The following is a 7,474-nucleotide window of genomic DNA, read 5'->3' as shown; positions in this document are numbered from 1 at the left end:
TTCAGTCAAACAATTCCCAGAGCAATTTACAAAAAGAGTAAAATAACAATAAAATCACTCAGGATCAATCAATTTATGCCTAATGTTTGATTTGGCATGCCCCTCTGCAGTTGCATCAAATTGTCTCTCAGCAATAAAGGAATGACAGACACGAACAGCAGGTGTGTCTTGGATAGTTAAGATGTTTGTGATTTTTGTGGAACCACTGCTGTTGTCTGATGTACATTATTTGGTTTGTTTTGAACTGTTTCATTGTATTTTAAGGTGATATGGTAGTAACACACCCTGTGATCTTATGCTGAAGGGTAGGTAAGAAATAGGAAAGAACGTAGTTATTAAATAAATGTATTCTCAAAAGTAAATCCCATTTATTTAAGTGGGGCTTGCTTCCACATTAATTAAAGTAGTACTGTTTAGGAAATTAAAGTACTGTAGTACTGTTTAGGAATGTAACTATTTAGGTATTTGTAACTGTTTTAACGCAATGTAACTTTCTGGAACTAGCCTGTATTATTTTTACCTGGTGCTACTCTGTTGTGACACAAGATATCTGATATGACAGACCACACTGGCCCCGTTATTCACTCCTTGACCAATGGGAGCCTCTGATCTCATCTTGTTCTGATCTTCCTAGTAGGCTCACCCCTGATCAAAGCAACCTCTGCTTGGGGATGGAAAACTGTGCTGCAATGTCCCCTCATGGGCACATGGTGGCAGTGGATAGCATGTGCGCTGGGCAGCTCATTGTATTGGGCAAACCGCTCAGAGTGGCTTCTTTGAGGCATCAGCTGTATCTTTATCCTTGTCAGAAAGCACATGGCTTCTAACTCAAAAGGGGAATATATAATATTAATATTAATAACCCCACAGTAGACAAGCTCTCTATATTGTTGTATGAATTTATTCATATGACTTTTTAACACTCCAGGATAGTTGTCCCAGTATAGCAAAAAGGTAAAGGTAAAGGTACCCCTGCCCGTACGGGCCAGTCTTGACAGACTCTGGGGTTGTGTGCCCATCTCACTCAAGAGGCCGGGGGCCAGTGCTGTCCGGAGACACTTCCGGGTCACGTGGCCAGCGTGACAAAGCTGCATCTGGCAAGCCAGCGCAGCACACGGAAACGCCGTTTACCTTCCCGCTAGTAAGCGGTCCCTATTTATCTACTTGCACCCGGGGGTGCTTTCGAACTGCTAGGTTGGCAGGCGCTGGGACCGAGCAACGGGAGCGCACCCCGCCGCGGGGATTCGAACCGCCGACCTTTCGATCGGCAAGCCCTAGGCGCTGAGGCTTTTACCCACAGCGCCACCCGCGTCCCCCGCAGTAGAGCACGGGACTCTTAATCTCAGGGTTGTGGGTTCAAGCCCCACTTGTCATCTCTTCCAGCTCTACAATTCTATAATCCTATGACAATCTCCCTCAACAATGGTGGCCCAAACATGCAGCTGAAATGTTTAAATAGGCTAGAGACAGCCACTAGGGCATGCAATCAGGGTTTCACCATGAGATACTTGCAAACATAGTTCTCCCCCTCCCCACCATTGCCCTAGCTGAGGGGGACAAACATCTACCTCATGCTAGTAGCAGGCCACTTAATCGCATTGTATATAAACAGAGAAATTCCCTCTTCAGAAGGCCGCCATGCTCAGACTCACAGACTAATGAGGTGAAATCCTCATTGGGCAACTCCTTTCGAAAACAGGCAAAAGGGAATGTAGTGCATGCACATTCACACATCACATAGCCCCTCTATGTGTTGAAGAGAAAGGAATCTTATTCCATTCGCTTCTTTGGAGGTTCCAATGTGGAAACGGGGAGTGGGGCAGAAGTCACCCCCACAGCTGAAGTCACCACGTTCCAAAGGCCTGGAGTTGGGCGGGTGGGCAGCTGCAGGGGGGGAGGGGGGATGCGTTCCCCTCAGAGGTTTTTCACCATTAGCCAGGAGGAACCCCTTGAATTCTGCCCCGCTGAGGGCAGGGAAGCCAATTTTTCAATGTACTTCTTCCCGCCCCCGGCTTTTTTGTGCCTTTAATACCTGGCGCACCGGCAAGCAGGCGGTGGTGTGTTATTAATGGCTGCATTTGAGCCCGGTAAATGGCTGCTGGGAACGCTCCCCTTAAACGCCTAGGCGGGACAGTCCGTCCTGGAAGAACCCTAAAGGGAGAGGCGAGGGCTGTGGCGCCTTTCTCAGGCGCATTTCACCGAGAGCAATTGCACGACCCTGCCCGCGAGAGAGCAGAGCGAAGCGGCCTTGAAAGGCGCTCTCTCCCGCCCGCCGGCGCTTTCGAGACTTCTCCTGCTCTCCACGGCCGTCTCCTTTTCCGGCGCGTTCCATAGCATTCCCGCCGGTGCCCAGTGAGCAATCCCTCCACTCCCGCAGATCGAGAGGCGCGTGCTTTTGGCGCATTACGGGCGCAGCCGTCGGAAGCCCTCCGGAGGCGCCGAGGGACCGAGGCTTTTAGGAGCAATACGGTCTTCTACCCGAGCTTCTCTCCCTCTCCCTTGCCCGTAGGTGCAGATGGAGACCGCTGCGGACGAGCCCACTTCCTCGGGAGGGGGAGGCTGCTGCTGCTGCTGCCCTCGCTGCCGCTTCTCCTCCTCCTCCTCTTCGACGAGCTGAGCACAGCGGCCGGTTCCATCGGGGGAGCTGTCTGGGGGGAAGGGGCTGGGAAGCCGAGGCGCGCGGTGGCGAGCAGGAGGCGGATCCGAGAGGACGGGCCCGAGCCGGGACCTCCGAGGAGGAGGACTGAGCCCGCGGGGCTCCCAGCGCCCGGCTATGCGAGGTGGCTGAGTCGGCGGCGGGGGAGAGGAGGCTCGGGTGCCGTCAGGTAAGCGGGCGGTCAAGCGGGGCGGGCGCTCTGCACCTGCAAGGCCGGCGGTGATTCGCGGGCTTCTTTCGCAATCCTCGCCGGGAGAGGCAGGCGGCTGGCCGGGGATGAGGCAGCTGGGAGGCGGAGGCTGCGGGAGGAAGCGGAGGTAACTGCAGGAGCCGCTTGCACCGGGGAGCGGCGGAATGGACGGAGCCGGTGTGTGCGTGTGCGTGTGAACGCGCGCTCTCTCTCCCCTTGTAACCGGGGGTGTGGAAGCGGGAGAGCCGAGCCCTAGGCAGAACCGGATCGGGAGCCGCGGGCGCTCTTACCCCGGCGATGGGGGCCTGAAGGGCGGGTCCCGCTTGCAGGGGTGATGTAGGGAGCAGTTCCTTTCCGCGGGGGTTTGTTGGGGGGCGAAGAGAGGAGGGCGTTCCCCCATTCCCGGGGCGGCTTGCCTCTGGCGCTTGAGTATTGTGCAGCGTAGGCTGCTAGGGAGCCGGAGGGCAGCAGGCTCCTTTGTTCTGGGGGGACGGATCGGGACATACAGCGAGAGAATTATGGGGCTGTGTCGTCGCCTTCCCTCTCCACCTCCACCCCCCTCCGAACGCATGCATTGGCCGATTACTTAAGATCCCTGGAGATGTCCTTTGCAGATCCCCTGGCTGCAGGAGAGGCTGTTGCTTGTTGCAGCGTCTAGGCCGGGGGAGCAGCGGGAACGTCGTGGCTGCCTAGCGGAAGGGCTGTTGTGTTTAGGGAGGGCGTAGGGACCGCCTGGAGTTGCGCCGGGGCCTGGAGTGGCGGCGGAGACCTGCCTTGGTCATTTGGGCGACGGAGGAGGGGCGATTAGTCGCGCCTGGATATGGTGTTGGGCGACCCAGTAATGTCAAGCGCACTCAAGGGGCCTGTTGTGTTGGGCGTGGCATGGACCGCCACTGTGAAATTCCCACCACCACCCACTTTACCGATTTAACGCAATGCATTGCTTGGCCAGGAGGCTGCAGATCTCATTGGGATCACTTAGAAGGCTTTTCAGTAAGTGTGAACTCTTGGCGTGACTACTGGGGTTGGGCAGGGGGTGGGGATCGGTGCCAGTAAAGTTTTTGTACACTACCACCCTGTATGTGTGTGTAGTAGATTGTAAAACACCGCAGGGAAGGACTCCCTTACAGACACGTCTTTCATTTATTTATACGCTGTTAGAGTGACTTATGAGGTCAGGGCTGTGCGCATTTGGTACCTTTGTCTATGTTAACACTAATGAACTGATGCAATGAAGTCTCTTCTGGACTTTGAGAAACGTTTGGCTCTGCCTCCCCACCCCCTTTTCCTCTTGGATACTGGCAAACGTGCAAATGCCTTCCTTCTGTACTGCATCATATAAGATGTAGCTTTTCTTAACATGAAGGCACAAGTTAACAGAATATCATATTCTATTCTTCTGGCAAAGAGCGAGAGCTGTTGCATGATGGGATTTGTAGTTCAAGGTGGTTGCTGTTGTATTTTATAGATTCCTGGTTGGCAACTGTTTTTTGTTTTTTTAATGGGGGCCATATTTTCAACTGAGCAAGGGCTGAAGGGTCAGCAACATTGGCCTTGCTCACTGATTCACTAGCATACCAGGTGCTGGGCTCTTTAACCCACTATTTCTCCCAGTGAAAGCAGCAGTAATGGCTTTGGCAAAGTCCTATCCTTAAATAAGTATCTCAGCTCTTCACTCCTATACTGAAGCTAAGGTAACAGGAAAATGGTACAGATCAGCTCAGGTGCATAATCAGGAGGCTGTACCAAAATCTCTCATTTAATGTTCTTCTTGTTATTATTTTTCGAATATATATAGCACTGCTCTCTGTGGTTTTTTTTAAAATAAACTGTGCATGCATGCATGCATGCATGCAAAAAAAAAAAGGAGCAGAATGTGACTAGCAATTGCAGTCCCCCCCCCCCCCCACGAATAAATCACCAAGGAGTTGGTTGGCACAGAATCATACGTTGCAATTACAAAGACGGTTATCATTGCTGTGTTTTAGGAAAGAGGATCCCCTCTTGTGCTTACCCAATTCCAATTCTGTACTTTGTTCCCCGCCCCCCCCCCCCACCTCGTATGGTGACTTGTGTCAGGCTTTGAGAAAATATGGAAGAGATAAAAATGGGAATAGTAGAACTGTGTAAGTTTTGATATGACACAAGAAGACTAGTGGCAAGATACTAATGGAGGACTGGGCATCCTAGAATTGGGTGGCTAATCTGTGCCCCTCCATATGTTGTTGGACTGCAGCTCCCACCAGTCCAGCCATCAGGGACCAATGGTCAGGAAACTGTAGTCCAGCAACACCTGGAGGGCTGCAGGTTCCCCATCCCTGTACTAGATAGAAAGTTGAGCATGCTGTGGAAAAGCCAAAGGCATACTGGTTGAAATTCCCCTCGTGACAGTAAAGTGGTTTGTTCAATATTTCTCTGTTGTTCGGTTGTGCATCATTTGGCAGCAGTGAGTCCTTGCCATATTTTACGAGAATTTGCAGAGGAGTAGCTGGGTTAATCCATTGCAGCAAAATGAACAGAGACTCCTGAGACATCATAAAGACTAACAAACTTATTGTGACGCAAGTCTTTTGTGGGTCAGAGCTCACTTAGTCTTATTCCACTTCATATATCTCAGTGACAAAGTGAGCACATAGGTAAACCTACAAAAGAGAAGTAAATTGGTTTTGATTTGTGCTTTCCCCCCCAAATGTTAAGGATTGGCTTTTCCTGTGTGCATCTCCTCACATGCTTAGATAAATGTGTGGCTTTCACCCTCCCTCTAGTTTGGTAGTGTCTTAACCTGTTGTGGCACCTTTGTTGGGCAATGTCTTCTGTAGGGGCGGGGAATGTCTGGCTTGTTAATGGCTGTGCTTTTGACATTAGTGAAAACCAGCCTTTTCTATCAAGACTTTTGGGGGGTTTGGCAAATTGGGTTTGTGGGCCACTGTGATGGTTGTTGAGTGCTTTCATTGTTTTATGTTTGCTAGCCATTCTGGTTGTTGCTGCGTGTTCGCTTTGTTTAGAAAAAGAGGCAGGATATATAAACTTTTAAATAAATAAAACAAGTTGAACAGCAAAATACTGCTATAGAGCTGGCATAGTACTATGCAAAACATGCAACAACAACAATAATATTTTTTCCAGAGAATGTTTGCCTGGCTGGGTCTCATCCTGAGTTAGTATCAGTTGTTGCACTTCTAAAGGGAAAAAATAATAATCATATCTCTTTTGTTGGATTTTACTCTTTAATGATTGTGGTTTGACATGGTAGCATGTTATCAACAGTTCCAAGAATTTTGGCTAGGAAGTGATCTGTAAATAAGATGCTTTTGATGCTTGAACAAATATTATTTTGAAAAAAAATTCTTTTAAAAATAAGCAACTCTTAGATGAAATGACTGCATAGAGGGCAGCTCTGAATCATGTGTATTAAAAAATCCTGCCTTGAAAACTAGCTGTGTGATAGAGAGGTCTTGACATAATAATGACTTTGGTCTTACTTGCACATACAAAAGGCCAAGTCTATATTTTGGGGCTTGCTTGATCTTATAAATTTCCTAAGTGGCCACACACAGTGCAGAAGGTAGGCCAACAAACAGACTTTCCACACAAACAGTACCACACAAACTGTTCTAGATTTAGCTAAGCGCATTGCAAGAAGTTTTGTCAGCATCAAGAAAATGTCAAATGCCTACACTCAGTCCTTTCCTCCCCCTCTTATCCACCCTGTGATACTAAAGATACAGATCATAAGAAAGTGCTAAAAGGTTTCCTATCTTGAGCCTATTGTTGTTTGTTTAGATCAAGAATGGGGCTTGTAACTCCCACCATCCCTGATTATATATGTCATGCTGCCTGAGGCTGAGGCGAGTGGTAGTCTAACAATACCTGGTTTATATTAGCAAGTCCTATATCATAACTCTTCAGGGATATACATGATGTAGAATCTGTTGTTTGAAGTACTAATTCTACATTTATTTCAGTGAAAATACATGAGCAGTTAAGTTATGGCCTGGAACGTGGACCAGGAGTTGGTTGGTGTATCTGTTGGCATCTGTTGATTGATGGCCCTTCCATCTGTACCATGTTGTTGTTGTTTAGTCGTATCCGACTCTTCGTGACCCCATGGACCAGAGCACGCCAGGCACTCCTATCTTCCACTGCCTCCCACAGTTTGGTCAAACTCATGCTGGTAGCTTTGAGAACACTATCCAACCATCTCGTCCTCTGTCGTCCCCTTCTCCTTGTGCCCTCCATCTTTCCCAACATCAGGGTCTTTTCCAGGGAGTCTTTTCTTCTCATGAGGTGGCCAAAGTATTGGAGTCTCAGCTTCAGGATCTGTCCTTCCAGTGAGCACTCAAGGCTGATTTCCTTAAGAATGGATAGGTTTGATCTTCTTGCAGTCCATGGGACTCTCAGGAGTCTCCTCCAGCACCATAATTCAAACGCATCAATTCTTCGGCCATCAGCCTTCTTTATGGTCCAGCTCTCACTTCCATACATCACTACTGGGAAAATCCTTACCATAGAGCAGCTCATATTTTGTACCTGTCTGTATGGCATTCTACCTCCCTCCCACAATACCCACCACGTTCTGAATTCTTTCCCACTCACAACATACCAGGCTAAGGTAATGCCCACAAAGT

General features: G+C 49.2%; 1 protein-coding gene across 1 annotated transcript in view; it reads left to right on the top strand.

Moving 5' to 3' along the window:
- Positions 1–2,684: 2,684 nt before the first annotated feature.
- The window catches only part of RNF44 (ring finger protein 44), a 60,957-nt gene continuing 56,167 nt past the window's right edge, over positions 2,685–7,474 (top strand). The window contains exon 1 of the mRNA XM_028718428.2: positions 2,685–2,825. The gene's annotated coding sequence lies outside the window, so the exon portion shown is untranslated. The remainder of the gene's footprint in view (positions 2,826–7,474) is intronic.

This window comes from Podarcis muralis, chromosome 2, assembly GCF_964188315.1.
Source record: "Podarcis muralis chromosome 2, rPodMur119.hap1.1, whole genome shotgun sequence".
NCBI classification, from domain to species: Eukaryota; Metazoa; Chordata; class Lepidosauria; order Squamata; family Lacertidae; genus Podarcis; species Podarcis muralis.
This window is presented reverse-complemented; position numbering and strand designations above follow the sequence as displayed.